This window comes from Haliotis cracherodii, unplaced genomic scaffold (genome assembly GCF_022045235.1).
Source record: "Haliotis cracherodii isolate W230 unplaced genomic scaffold, xgHalCrac1.p SCAF_16, whole genome shotgun sequence".
Lineage (NCBI taxonomy): Eukaryota > Metazoa > Mollusca > Gastropoda > Lepetellida > Haliotidae > Haliotis > Haliotis cracherodii.
Genome location: NW_027266271.1, coordinates 22,417,038 through 22,433,618, shown reverse-complemented (window position 1 = coordinate 22,433,618; position 16,581 = coordinate 22,417,038).

Here is a 16,581-nt window from a genome sequence, read left to right as displayed (position 1 = left end):
AAAATGTTATGCATATGTTGACCATGGGAGAAATAACAGTGTGTATACCTAAGGCGAATAAGCGGTGCTTTTATTGAACAAAAGCGATAATCATGAGAAATCGTTACTAACTTCCTCGTCCAATGTATGCTTTCGACTACATGTATATCATCAGCATGTGTTCAAGCATCACTATCAAATCACGTTGTTAGATTGTACTTTTGTCGCCATGACAATCTGAAATTGTTGTCACACAGTCAAATACCTTCTGCTAATATTCAGCCTGGAGGGATACCAGATCAATAATAGAAGTGATTGATGATCCTTTGAAAAACGATGCGTTCGTGGGAGTTAATGTAAACATTAATTCAATTTCAAAGGATTGTACTCTTGTGTTTATTTATTTTATTAATATTTAGAAGGATGTATGCTTTTCACGATGACATTAAACTTTAAACGTCTATGAGGGTAAAATGTCTTTTGTTTAAGTGGATACCATTAGGATATTTTCAGGGCACGGGTCGTTGGCTCTTGCAGTATTTTCATGGGAATCTGTCTTTGAGCGAAATGAATGAGTTTCGCTTTTAAAGCATATATTTGAGCACAGTCTTGTTCTGTAGGGAAATGGCAAGAGTCCAACGGTTCCTAGTGGTTTGATTACGGTGCACACCACGTGACACGGATAGGTTTGACAAACTACCCAATGAGAAATATTATAGGTGTTCAATGTTTGGCCAGACTGACAGTTCACGCAAGTTTGATTCCAGTAATTCAGAAGGACTTTGTCTGCTAGCTGAAGTTGAAGATGTAAATTCATCCTACAATTAACGATTACTATAAATACACACGGACTATGTCTGGATTTCACAAAGGGCAATAATTCCTACAACTAGACCTGGACTAGATCACGAGACTAAGTTCTCTCAACCGTCAGCAGTGCAGATCACAAGAATCAGTTATTTTCAATCATCACTTTGTGTACAATTATTCTTATGTGGCGCGTGAGCTCGATTTGTCCGTTCCTGTATTTGCAGGCTTGCTGGTGATAGTTGATGCGAACTTTAATGTGTACAACACTTTGACAAGAGCATGCGTCACTATCTATTATAGTTTACTTAAAGTTATTAGTAATGTTAGTACTTGCTGCGACTATGTCAGTTTTGTTTTTTGGACATTATGCCATTTCCTATCACTCTCTATAATGTGCATTATCATAACAGAGTGAAATAATGTTAAGAAGACATTAAGAACAGAAACATAAAAGCCAAGGTGAATTAGTAACGTTTATGAATTCTACGGTCAAGAAAGGTCAAATGCATAAATAATTTTACTTGTTCAATTTTCCAAAATCATCTAAATGTATCATTATAAGTCAAAGATGGCTTTATAGCAGTTGCGCATTATATGTTTTATGTAATTTTCAATCTCAAAATAAAATGAAAAACAAATAAAGGATTTCAGCTCAGTACAGTTTTAAAAGTGCAGATGATTTTTTTTCATATTTTTTAATTCAAATATGTAAATTAAAAAGGATATTTATCATATACTACAGAAACAAGAAAATCATGTACTCACCACTGTGCACTAGTATCGTTCGTTACTTGTTAGTGTTTCTCACAAACAATTTTCTCTCTTAATCTGTCGTCGGGCATGGCTCATCCCAAAAGCTTTATACAAATCTCCGCCGTGATTAAATGAAAGTCGAAATGAGTAGACTATTTATTAGCTCTTTATATCAAAGTCTTGACAGTAAGGGAGGGCCGTCATCGATAAAGTACCACCCCAATGTTTGCCGTGTGGCGATTTAACATTCCAGACACCCACGCTATTGCTAACCTCTTAAATAAGACGAAGGCTTCGCTTATCGCTTCACAAGTGACACCTTCGCTTTAACGCTTGTAAACGCGAATTACGTTCACAGATAAGGTTGAACACCATCTGACTAATGTTATTGTAAACATATTCATTGTGACATGCTCTACACACAGATGTCGTATGTCATTGGTGTATCGATTCCCGGAACCCTCATGTCGGCAATCCCAGTTGGGGCAGAACACATACTTCGTGTTTGGATCGGGCTATCAAGACATGTTATTACTTACAGCTGCGTATTTCACATCAGTATTCAGACAATGTCAACACAAAAACACAATACGCTTTCTAACAAAACTATGAGTCAAAGTACTTGAGCAGGTTTTACAATGTGATATTACCTCCGTGTGGTCTTTAAAATACCCACATATCTTCAATGCACCCTGTGCCTTGAAAAAGCGCTGATGCAATGAATGAAGGTCGTCGAGGCATGCTGATGCAAGCAAGGTGCCTAATCTTTCCGCATTATGGAGAGTAAAGTTCCTTTCGAACACTAGTCCCATAGCCTACATGTACCCCATAGGAAATATTGTTGCAAATATTGTAAGCTTTTCAAAATGTGCCAGTTAAACGTCTATTTGCTTTGTGTTTGTTGCCTGTAGGCATTCCACTGAAGAAATTGAAATATTATATGTTTCCGGATGTTTAAATATACAGTAAACTACGGTTATAACGACCTCAAGGGGACTACTATTTTTAATTCGTTATAACCGTAGTTCGTTATAAGCATATATACAGCATAACTACAGCAAATAGTCGGGTCTAAAAAGTAACTTCGTTATATCCGTCAGTTCGTTATAAGCGTGTTCGTTATAACAGGAGTTTACTGTACCTTATCCTAGTTTCAACGAAATGTACCCCGTGAGGATTCCGGGTTAGAATTGGTCCCCAGCCGCCTGCGCCGTTCGTTAAAGGCGTCCAAATGGATCGGGTGTTCAGCATCATACCCCGACGGCTTAGATCGTTGCATACTTGGTATTATCAATCATTCATAGTGATTCATAAACACATGCTTATGATATTGTCGGAATCGTAAAATGGACTCTGCTTTGGCAGAGATTTCTTTTGACTATAGAAGTGTGTTTGCGCTTTCATTCACATTATGGAGCACTGGATTATACAGGCCACCGTCACATAGCTTGATTATTCCTGAGTGCTGTGTTAGGCAAATACATATACAAATGTATGCTGTAAAGTAGCATACTTATTAGTTATTAAGAATGCCGTATTATACCCTTTATCAAAAGCATTCATATCCCTGATCAATATCGATTCTCAGCCAGCAGGGCCCGTGAAGATTCGGGGTAGAATAGGTCTTCAGCAACCCACGCTTGCCGTAAGAGGCAACTATGCTTGTCGTTAGAAATGACTAACGGGATCGGGTGGTCAGACTCGCTGACTTGGTTGATGCATGTCATCGATCCCAATTGCGTGGATCGATGCTCATTATGTCAATCACTGGATTGTCTGGTCCAGACTCGATTACTTATAGACCGCCATCATATAGCTAGAATATTGCTGAGTGCAGCGTTAATCAACAAACCAAATCAAGTTGTCAAATGTAGTTGTTTAAAAGGCGCACTTTCAAAACGATACTGCTCCATTTCAAATTGAGACTCGGGTGAGTGAGTGAGTGAGTGAGTGAGTGAGTGAGTGAGTGAGTGAGTGCGTGAGTGAGTGAGGAAGTCTTTACAGAGGGACATCCTAAAATGTCATTGGTAACCGGTTTGACGTAGACTTCCACTACCAAGTATTGCTGCTAAACCTGACGCCAAAGTTGAGTGTAGACGTATCAGCAAACAAGAAGATTACCACTCCTAACTTCCAATGCAAACACATGGACGAGTGGATCCGTTACTCGATGATTTAAAATGATTTGTGGAATAGTATTAATAAACGGTCGTAAATGTAGGATCACATTTAATATTGAATGCTGTGAAATAAAATACCAATAGATAGATATGTCTCTACAAACTAATTACGTGATATGTTATTTTATTTATGTTTTACTTGTATCAAGTCAAACCATATATATTGTGTAAACCTACTGTACAATTTCTTGTGAAAAAGGGAAAATTGAGAAAGAGAATTTGAGACCTAGTTTTCTATCATATTGAAATTACGAATTAATTAATGAAATCGTAGAACTAGAGGGGTGAGGTATCATTGCTTCAGACATATACTACTTCAAATTAGGTTCTGAAACAGACTGTGATGTTTGTTTGTTGTTTAACGCCACACTCAGTACTATTCCAGCTATATGACGGCGGCCTGTACATAAAAGATTCTGGACCAGACAATTTAGTGTTCGATATGGTGAACAACGATCTACGCCGTCGGGGTATGATAAAACACAATCTGCCAGGTCACCGAATCTGAAAACTTGATAAATCATACCGTCATCTTCCACAGGCAGAGGCTGATGGGGCAAATTTATAAATGTAGTTAAAAGAAGGAAATCCTTAATATTAAAATATGATGTTTTCGTAGATTGTTATGGAAAATCGGGTTAGTGTTGGGTTAGGTTCATTGAGCGGGGACGAGATTATATGCTGTTTACCCTCAGTCTACGCCCTGTAGATCTCACACGTGTCACACGTGTCGCACGTGCTACTTCTCGTGTTATGTGGGGGTACAACCTTTCACTGAGATTGAAAAAGTCAGGTGATTTATATTGATCAAAAAAGTATTATTTAATTACTCTTATTTCTTAATAATGCTTACTGTATTCGACGCTCTAATAAGCGCCCACGGCGATATTTGCTGATATACTGGCTAGTGAACAAAGTCCAATTAGCATCCCTTCCGATGGATCAATGCACACAAGACTTATGTATTCGGTATAATACGCACATGTGATGCGTAAGATGCACCTTATTTCTGGGCAATTAAATTCTGGAAAAATATATCTGTCGTACATAAACATTTCAGGCTGTCAGCATAAACCACGAAATTTATCTTTCAACTATGTTTTTTTTTCACCAAAATAATATTCTAAAAAGAGCCCCCTATTTCTAATTTTGAGAGCGCCCCGGGCGCTTATTACGTCGAATACGGTAAATATATTTGTTAAATTATACAGGCAATAAAAAAATGAAAATTTCCACTGCAAATCTCAACTGCAGCCCACAATACTTCCGCTTGACGTTGGTATCGGAACTGATGTCCCTGTATGGAAACGTTTCTACGTTCTCGATTGAGAAGATAAAGGATGTTTGTAGACACAGAAACGTGTCTACAATCTACAGTTAAATTGCCCATTATTTGGGCCTTGCATTTGTTTTGAAATAGGAATTATTGTTTTATCTCATATTTCTTGTTTGAAGCTATTTTAATAGTGAGTGAGTGAGTTGGGTTTAACGCCGCTTTTAACAGTATTCCAGTTATATCGCGGCGTGTCAGCTTAATGTGGGAGGAAAGCCCGAAGTGATGCAGGTCTCAGACGTTTACCACTTCGGTGAAACCCACGAGCACGGGTATGGTGCTGACAAACCTAGAAACATAATTGGGGCGAACCGGGATTCGAAACAACACTAGTTTTTTTTAATTCACAAGGAAATGTATGTACAATTGAAATGACTATGACCAGATTTTGTCACTATCCATGCATATTTTGAATAACAAACACTAAAATAAACAACCTTTTGCATTTTCATGCAAATTGTCAGTAGCTGGATCTACCAGCCGAGCAGGACACGCTCTTTCGTAAAAACCTGGTTTAATCACTAATTTGCAGTGATCCATTCATATAATCTTCTCTACAATATTGCCAATGGAATGTGTTTTGGCAGATAATCGGAAGTGATTATTGTCTGGCGTTTTACGTTTCATATTATATGTAACAATCTCTTTTTATTGGAACATGTGTAAATTGAGACAACGGAGTTATGAAGACACTCCCCCGGTGACGCGCCAGGTATATTGATCTGGTGGGGGGTGGTAGGAAACGCGCATATCCGAGCGTAATAACACGGTTATCCTCTAACCCACACAGCAATACGACGAAACATAAGTAGAGGGAAAACGACAATGTCGTTTGTTCTTGAGAAATTCCATCCCAGTTCAGTTGTTCAGTTCAGTTTCCTGTCATCTGAAGCGCAGTAAGTCGCTATGCAGAGTTACGGCTCTTCGTCGTTACTAGATCCGCTGATTCATGGGTTCGAGTCCCAGATTCTCCCTGATTATAAGCCTTGGACACCATACGAAATTAAACTGACATTGTGAAGAACTTCCAAGAAACTTCCAAGTGTTCATTCAGAGATGCGTCCCTGGGGCGTCACAGGATTGATCCTATGATCGTGGGTTCACAACCAAGGTTTGCCCCGATCCTTGCAGTGTCGGCACGATACCAACTCTCGTAATTTTACAAATGGTAGACTTTTAAGAAAATCCTATATTATACTGTCAGCGGTGATATAACTGATATACTGTTCAAAGCCGTGCTAAACCCCATTCTCCCGGCGTCTGTTTGATTAGATTGGTGTTTGCGAAGTCAAAATGATTATGCGCATACCAACCTGATGATAAGCGAATTACAAAGAGGGATGGGGAACGTGAATTTTAATCATCAATATTAGAATTTTAGAATTGTGTTTTGATAATAGAAAAATGTGCACTGCATAAAATAATACTTTTGCAAATGAAATGGTTGATCATAGCAAAAGACTCTGCAATGCATCTCTGTCCCTATATGATTGTATCCCAACAAATATTGATAAACGAGGGCTCAGCTGTTGTCAACAGTATCACAGGACGGATCTATACACTACAGGACAAACGTAAGTCCCTTCAATGGGTTTAGAAGGCACCCCAAACGAGTACGATTGAGTTATGCACCCGTTTATTTTGTAATGAAGTCGAACATGTTCAGTCTTCCTACATCTTTAGCTTCACTGTCGCATCATGAACAACTCGCGAACACAATCGCAGCCCGTGATTAACATGTGGTCAACCGGAAAAGGACATTAACATAAAATCGTCTTTATACAATTGATAGCCTTCTTTACAGAAGAAAGTGGGATGAAATAAGATTATGGCAAACTGGTAGTATAAAGATCTTTGAATGAAGGATGGCATTCAAATACTATTTCATTGTTCATCCAACATATCTAACAAATTTCATGTTACAACGTGTGTCCCATGGCACAAGGAGGCATTTTCTAAAGTTAACAATATTCAGAATCTTGCGCATCTTCTTAAGTTAACAATAATAATGACCTAAGATATTCCCATGTCCAAAGCAATTCCCTATTTTGACTTGTACTGTATGTCCCTGTGTATTGTTCAGGAGAACAGTTGACTTGCCTTTGCGTGTGTTTGTGACAGATGCTATCGGTGGGGCGGATACATTCATCTATTCGCGATCACCTGGTATCATCACTTGATAGTGATTCATAAACACATGTTCCTGATATTCTCGGAATAGTACACCAGACTCTGCTTTCAGTAGATATGTCTTATGATTATTAAAGGTTTTGTCGCTTTATTTTATTTTGCTGACCGCAACGTGAATCAGTATTCACTCACTGCGCGGAGTACCCTTGGTCATAGGAATGTTAGCACTGATACATTATCAGAACAAAACGTGGCATGTTTATTAACGATATCCAGTAGTTAATGTTGAAAGATGCAGTTTACATGAAAGTATTTACATCATGGAGAAATTATGCCACGTGAATCTAAAGGTCTGAAAGTCTTCAGATAGTATTCAATGCCGACCACTTATATGTTTTGGGCCTGGCTTTGGTGACTCAACTGGGCTCCTGTCTAGCATATACGTCACCATGGTTCCTGTTTATCAGATATGTGAGCGTTTTACGGCTGTGTCCACAGTGTCATCAGTTGTGCAAATGAGACAATGCGACGCTTCATTCATACAGAGGTATCGGTTACCACCGTCCTGTGGTAATTGCTACGTAAACATCATCGTCATCCAACAGTGAAGAGGTAGTCAAACCTCATTCAATAAACTTCAGGAATTGAGGATCAAGAGATCAAGAACCACATACACTTTGTTATTCAAAACTTGTTTTTGTTTTGTTGTTGATGTTAAGATTAAACAATAAGATGCAGCACAGACATCGAATGGAATTCTCTCAGGAAGCGCTGCCTTGTTGAAATCACCAAAACCTTTCTAAAGTGTGTGACGAATCCCTCGTTGTCAGAAGGGTTGTGTTCTCAGTGGAAAACCGACACCAGGATTCTCAGTGGTAAACCAACCTGCACCAAGAGATCCGGTGGTACCAAGCCTAAGGCACCGATAGCCGAACAACGTCATATTTGGGATGCAGGCGTGACGTTCCAATGCGACGTCCGGGACAGAAAATTGAATAATATATGTTCACTGGAGCAATAAAAGAGAACAAGGAAAGGTTTATTGGCTTGAATTTGTCGGAGGCAATGTATACGCCTATTCCATGACAGTTTGTAATTTTCCCTTACCATGATGTCTTGTACACTTTCAGGGTCGTACTGTGACAGGACACCAGAGTCAAATCCACAGACTTGGCGAAGACTAGAATAAAATGAGCGAGCCATGCCATAAGGGTTTTTAAAAATATAGGTTTGTGCCAAAGCAGGTCATCCACTGACAGGATGTTGGACACGTGTGCCTCTACAGCTAATGTGACGTTTGCATCATAAAGATAATATAACATTCCTAACATTACAGAAGATGAGTTGCATTTTATGTTAATATGCCAAATTTATATTTTAAGAAACACATATTTTTCCAACACTAACTTTAAAAAAAAAAAATTTCTCAGACCTTTACCACAATCTTCTAACATTGAAACCTTGTCATTATGTGCTAAATACATTAAAATGCCTTATCTGTTCGTTCTTCATTATTAGAATTCTAATTGTATTTTAACTGCATTTTTTACCACTTGTTATTATACTACCACTTTTGTATAAAAAAACACATGTATTTATTCTGTACTGGGGCCTGCGGCTTTATACTGTGAAGAAAAACTATACCATTTGTTGTACAGCCTAACGATACCCAAATGATCTGACCTTAACACATATGTATGAGCGGAAAAAGTAACGTTTTGTATTAGTAAATGCATCCGATTACATTTGAATTTTACTGATGTAGGAAATGTTTATCAATGTCATATGGACATATGTATATTACGATTATCACATTGGTGTTTGTTACGTACTGATTTCAGAAAACGGATGTTGATATATTTTTGTCTCAATAAAAGACATGCATATGAAATAATAATGTATTCAAATTTGTTATAGTTGATCTGATTAACATTGTTATAATATGACTGTCGTGAGTGCCTACAAGTACCACTTAAGATATGTTAAACATCATCCCAAGTATAAGGATCTGTACTTTTTCTGAGGTTTTCAGCAATAAACAGTTGTTAAAAGTCAGCAACTGTCATCAGTTCAACTAGGCAAAGCATGCAAGATGACGACAAGATTTATACCATGAACAATATCAATAATTCACCCAAATGCATCGTGGGTGTCATCAGTGCCGATGTACGGAAAAGGAAGATACACGAGTCCTTGAAAATGTAGTAGCTTAGTGTCAAACATCTCCCTCGATACACATCGTTCAGCGCGTTACCTTGCCCCCAATCCTCATAATGTGAACACGCATGATAACGAAAGGTCACTTATATATACGAGAGGGGCGACGTTTATCAATATCGCGTCAATGTAGGTTGAATAGAAGCTTGCATCCATCCGGATGAGACCCTCTAAGATCCGGGGTAGAATAGGTCTTCAGCAACCCATGCTTGCCGTAAAAGGTGACTATGCTTGTCGTAAGAGGCGACTAACGGTATCGGGTGGTCAGGCTCGCTTATACATGTCATCGATCCCAATTGCGTGGATCGATGAGCATGATTTCAATCACTGGATTGTCTGGTCCAGACTCGATTATTTACAGACCACCGTCATACAGCTTGTATATTGCGGAGTGCAGCGTTAAACAACAAACCAACTAACCAACCAAACAACCATCGCTCGGGAAAAGCGGAAAGCTGGCACTCTTTAAAGAAAACACACCTACTTATGTATATATAAACATTTACTGAACATAAAGTTTATTTACACCATGTTACCGCTCATTACAATCAGGGGCGGTTGGGTAGCCTAGTGGTTAAAGCGTTCGCTCGTCACGCCGAAGACCCGGGTTCGATTCCCGACATGGGTAGATTGTGTGAAGCCCATTTCCATTTCTATCACTCATTACAATAAACAGAAAAACAACACGAGGCTACATAATTAGAAGAGAGACATTTTTGCCTTGTAACAAAATATGGAGCCACTTATAGTCAAAAATAGTTTTCTTCTAAACTTGATAAGGCAAAAAAGGTGTGTCGATCAGTTACTTTGTAAGCTTACTTTGAAAGTACCCCTAAAGAAAATGAAGCAATCCTTGAAAGGCTTAGTTCGAAACTGCACATATATGTACCACATTCCTAATTACCAAACAAAAATATGACGTCCTATCCAAGGACAGGTAAATGCCAAATTTCTCTGTTGTCCCTAAATCTTAATATATATCTTTTAGTTTAATTCTGTCGTGTTTTCTGCCAAACATACTCTGAATATTGTCGTGACCCAACTTCACTGTTGTAAAGTACAATTGTATATTCAATTATTTCAAAATTTCTTTCCGACAACAATTGCAAAAGAAATACTTATATTTGTATAACTACAGCTTCCTCGGTAGCCTGGGCGGTCGGGAGCCTAGTGGGTAAGCGTGCGCTCGTCACGCCAAAGACCCGGGAGATTATTTAAATGTTTTTCCTACAGGTGATGTTCGTGCATAAGTGAAAGATGGTGACTAATTTACTGAACTCAACCCCATGGGAATTCCAGGTTAGAGTTGATCCGCAGCAGCCTATGCTATTGGTACAAGGCGACTTAATACTATAAGTTCTGGCAGTTAGACTCAATGACTCGGTTAATACATATCATCGTAGCTGCACCGTAAGATGTCAAATATAAGATCAATCACTGGTTTGTCTGGTCCAGATTAGATTGTTTGTAGGAAGCCTACATCTGTCTGGAATATTACCGAGTTAAATAAAAATCAAAACAAACAAACGACTATCAATGTACTGTCATTCATGACATCGGGTCATGGATATTGAGGTCACGGTGTTGTTGGTTCAATTGATAGGCTAACGCTTGAGTATAATATATCACCGTGTTTGTGGAGTCATTTATGTGGTTCATAAAACATGTTTCATAAGACTTGTTGACTGACCTTAGAAGAGGCATAATAAGGATAAGCCTAGTTATTTCCCAACGTCGTCCCGTCGTGACTCATATCACATAACGTGGATGAGTGAGTGAGTGAGTATGGTTTTACGCCGCTTTTAGCAATATTCCAGCAATATCACGGCGGGGGACACCGGAAATGGGCTTCACACATTTTACCCATGTCGGGAATCAAACCCGTGTCTTCGGCGTGACGAGCGAACGCTTTAACCACTAGGCTACCCTACCGACCCTACATAGGAGATGAACATTTGATACTTGTAATTACGTGTAAAGGTTGCAATGACATTAAGACACACACAAGTGCAGTAGAAATGTATTAAATCTGGTATGATATCTGGCACTCGCTCTCAGGCAATCAGATACATTTCGTTATACGGGGGCGCGGGTGGCCCAGTCGTCTAAGGCGCCGCAATTCGCTGTGCAGAGTTGCGTCCCCTGGGCACGCCAGAAACCTATGATTGTGGGTTCGAATCCCGGTTCGCCCCAATTATGTTTCTAGGTTTGTCAGCACCATACCCGTGCTCGTGGGTTTCACCGAAGTGGTAAACGTCTTAGACCTGCATCACTTCGGGCTTTCCTCCCACATTAAGCTGACACGCCGTGATATAACTGGAATACTGTTAAAAGCGGCGTTAAACACAACTCACTCACTCACTCATTTCGTTATACGCAGCTAGTTGATGCTGAGTGTTCATTTTAAGATGGGTCAAATTTGTCCCCGAGAATATACAGGTCATAGCGGAAGTAAGAGGTTGGTGGGGAGCTACAGAAAGAAAAATACCTTCATTACCTACATAATTGACTGCATGTGCGAATTCATGAAGAACGTTAACTGTAGCATAGTGCACACTGCATAGTATTTACGTATATTTCTAACTTACGGTGAAACATACTTAAATATACTATCAAATGTGAATTAAGCTACCATTTTAACGAGTCGGTTCATGCAGTGAGTTGTTTGCTAATCATATTAAAAAGAAATTTCAACAATTATTTAACTGACATATGTATTGTCTCGTTATATATATATTAAAAAAATATATATATGTAGCATTTAACTATTGAGGTATATACATATTAAAAAATATATAGGTAGTAATAACCAGACTGCTCGATGATTTACCGTATAAGGCTCATCATCGAGAAACTTTCTGATGTCAATTGGTTTCTTTTTCAGAAAAAGGAAGCCGAACTTTCAACAGAGATCTGAAAGGATTAGTAACATTTGACTCGCATGTAATCTACGCTAAGGTCACATTTTATTCATGAGTTAATGTTAGTTTTACGACATCATGCCAACATATGTCTATATAATCTATGTATAGACTTTAATGGTACGCCTCTGTCAACACGCATGTACCAAGGCCATGTCGTCATATGTGATAGTGAACAGATCACAAGTGAGGCAAGCGGTGTTTAGATTTTAATAGTTGTTTATTACCAGGATAAATATTTCAAATAAGAACATATATGACTGTGCCAGAATTAGATGCAACCCTCCTTCATGTGTATATAAGGGGTTCATACAAAACTCCGCCTAGCAACATGGCCTAGAACAAGGCAATATTCATGTACAGTCATCAAGTGTTTCTAAACATGGCCATGCTGGCCCCTAAAAGGGCAGGACATGCCTTAGTGTTTGCTGCAGGGGCGGTAACGCCCGTGGGTCATGTCACCGTGACGAGGGTCGGGCGATTGATTCCTATTTAAGTACCATGAAGGAGAAACAAATCCCTTATCAAATACCACAAACCTGGTTTACACCTTGTGATGCCTGACGACCATTAGGCTGTGAAGTGTTATCAGCTTTCCCATTAACAAGCTATTGTATTGATTGACACTTCACTAAGCCAGTGATAATATTATAGGTCAGACGCTCTTTAACATGTCTGCATGTGCTTGCATATCAAAGTGCAATTTGGAGGAGCGGATAGTTAATTATCTTGCTCTGCGTAATGAGCTCATTGCAACATGTGTTACACATCTTCGACGTTTCTGTGGTTCCGTTCATATTAAAATAAACAAGAAGTAATGAATAACTTGTTGTGACATCAGGGAGAAACAGAATAGCTACCTTGTCTCGTGTCAGTAAAACTATTTTTGACCATGCTGTTTCATATCTGTTCAGAATATTCAAAGCATAACATTTTCAAAGATGAGTTTTACACCTGATACCTCCAGGGACCAAGTAATAAAAATCATTCGTCATATTGCGACCATAATAGTCCTCCTTGAGAGGCATTTAGAAGTTGGAGTACTATGTTAGGTTAAGATATATGGGTCACCAACTTGTTTATTACAACTGGGAGCGACTTTTCAGTGTTGGTTCCAACACCGCAGGTTCAAACACCATTATCAAGCAAGTGCTGTACAGGCTGTGGTTTACAAGCGCATATACAGGTATAAGGTAGGGTTTATACAGTGGCGTATGTAGTTCACATATATAGTTGACAAAACTTGTTGACCCTGAAAGCACTCGCATGATCTGACAGGGAATGGATCAGCATCGTTGTGAGATTCGAACACGGTCATCGGATCCTGGAGGCTAAGGAGGACGCAACTCTATTTAACCAGATGCAATGTTAAAGACCACCGCACCTTGATAAGATGAAGTAAACACACTGACATAAACACAAAATTAGTGTACCGATCAAGGGTCAGGATATCTAATGGTAAGTGTCTCCGGTCATGCTGCAATTTCAATTGGCATGTGCAATATACTTAGAGTGAGTGTGTATGGTTTTACGCCGCTTTTAGCAATATTCCAGCAATATCACGGCGGGGGGACACCAGAAATGGGCTTGCCCCAATGTCGGGAATCGAACCCGGATCTCCGGCGTGACGAGCGAACGCTTTAACCACTAGGCTACCCGACCGCCCCCAATATACTTAGAAGTGCTCATAATTAAATCATATCAGGTAAGTATTGAAGTTGAACAATACGTCTGGCAATACCGAAAAAAAATCATTTCGGGCTTTCCTCCCACGTCAAGCTAACTGATATAATTGAGAGACTGGTCATAGTATGAAAGCGGTAAACAAGCTTACTCATTCACTCAATCACCCACCCGCTCACTTACCTACACACCCACCAACCCACTCACTCACTCACTCACTCACTCACTCACTTACTAACTCACTCACTCACTCACTCACTCACCCAGAATGGATCACATCGGAGACATTCAGTTAGCCTCTATTCTGTATACTCCCGTATGATATGACATTTACCTTATTAATAGATGTTTTGTTATAAACGTATGATTGATTCACCTACTTACTATTTTTGTTGTGTGTGTGGTTGTTTTTCAATTCTATAAGATGCAATCAGTCGTACCCCATAGCCCAGCCCAGCCCTATTGGGACTCTGGTTATAATAGGTCCCCAAGTTGCCTAAATATTACAAACGGTTTCAAAAAACGTTACTTGACTGAAATCAGTCGCCGGAACAGTGCAAACTCAAGGTCCAAAACACAACTGTGATATCCGTATCAAATACATCACCATCGAATATCCATTTATTGTTTGTTTCCTTTTTAGCAACCATCAAATATGGGTGTGTATTTTTTGGGGGGGTCTAGCAGTTTACATTTATGCTCGAAAGTGGCTATTAGATACATGGGTTGGTAAGGCTTGATTACTTGCTTGAGCGTAAGTGATTATACACCAATGGTGTGGGACCTTGCTTATGAAATCAACCACTGCCTGGTCGACTATTTTATGCCGCCATCGCATAATTTAAATATTGTTGACTACGGCATTAAACAAACAAACAAATAACTTTTTTCTGCAATAATTACTTGCTTTTTCTATTTTATACACGCAAACAAACCTACGAGTTGTTAGTACGCCATTACTGCATACATGCACATCTAAAAAGAGCCATTGCATGTAAAAAACAACAATAAACATTTAAAAGTTAAATGTCAATTTGAATACAGAATTTTGAGACAGGAGAGCTCTGTGATATTACTAGAGAAAAATTGTTTCCAATTCCATATTGTAAGGCGGTTGACTGTTACCTTTGGTACTCGTGTACTGATCAAAATGATGTATGGATCAGAATGGATTAATGTTTTGAAGGTGTATAACCGGAAGGAAATAGGTAATCGGCTTAGGACGACGATTTGTTCCCGAATGTGTTCTCAAATAAGTCAAACTGAATACATTATTTGCCTTGTCTGATGATAATGCGACGGACGACCTTATGACAGAGACGGAAGCTGGGCAATAGTCTCTAACCTTCCAGGATGTTTGACTCTGGAGCGAGCGAATAATTTGGGGGTAACGTCGCTTTCAACAGTATTCCAGTTATATCACGGCCTGTCAGGTTAATACCTGAAGTGTTACCGGTCTCAGACGTTCGCCTCTTTGCTGAAAGACACGTGCTTTGGATAATATGTCAGTTTCATCACGTGTCAGCTTTTTGTGGGAGGAAATCCCGAAGTGATGAAAGTCTTAGACGTTTACTATTCTTGAACTCAAGAGCACGGGTAAATATATGGACAGTTCAAGGATCACAATCGGGGAAGACCTGGTTGGGAACCTTTGATCATAGGATCCTGTCATACCTAAGGTACGCAGCTCTGCAAAGACATCTGTAGCTCCTTAAACGACCGTGGTACCAATGCATCAAGGGTATTCCTATTCATATCAATGTCACATGAAAGGAAACAAAATACAAACAAAATGCAAGCGGTACAGTCCCACGTTCGAAACACTGACCAACTTCAAAGATGACAAAAAGTAGAAATCGTCGTGTTGAGAATGTGAAAATGTGCGATACTGCGAAGTTTGATGTCTAGATGAACACTCTTGGGGCGTTTTAAGAAGTTGACTGTCTCTTGCATTAATAAAGTAACCAAGCTCGGTCAGATTTTAAAGTAATACAAGTATATTTGGTGCATTGTCTTGTCCTATATGCTCGCGGTAATTGCATAACTTGAACATCCACAGACAAGCATATGCAGAGCCTCGCAGTCTTGGAACTGTAAACTACCACCCATGGCGTTGAAAACACATTAATTGCATATTAACATGGACTACAGAGGTTTTTGACCGAACGATAATGTGGCTTTTGGCAACGTCGTATAATCAATTTCTTTCGTTGTTAAATGTGGGAGAGTCCACCGAAGAGTAATAGTCTTGATCTCATGCTATTTTAAGATGGGCTTGGTTTCAAATTCGCAGTATCCATGTTAATGTCGACATAGCACCTCCAGTTATAGACTACGTTGTAAACTGATAACTAATGATATAATGTGTGCTTTCTATGTTTTGAAGTTCCACGGAATCTAGATAACACTGCAAGTCATGATCAATGCGCCAAGTACAGAAGCTACACTACAAGGACGTGGAATGACACACACACACACACACACACACACGCACACGCACACGCACACGCACACACACACATACACACACACAAACACGCACACGCACATACACACAAACATACACACACATACA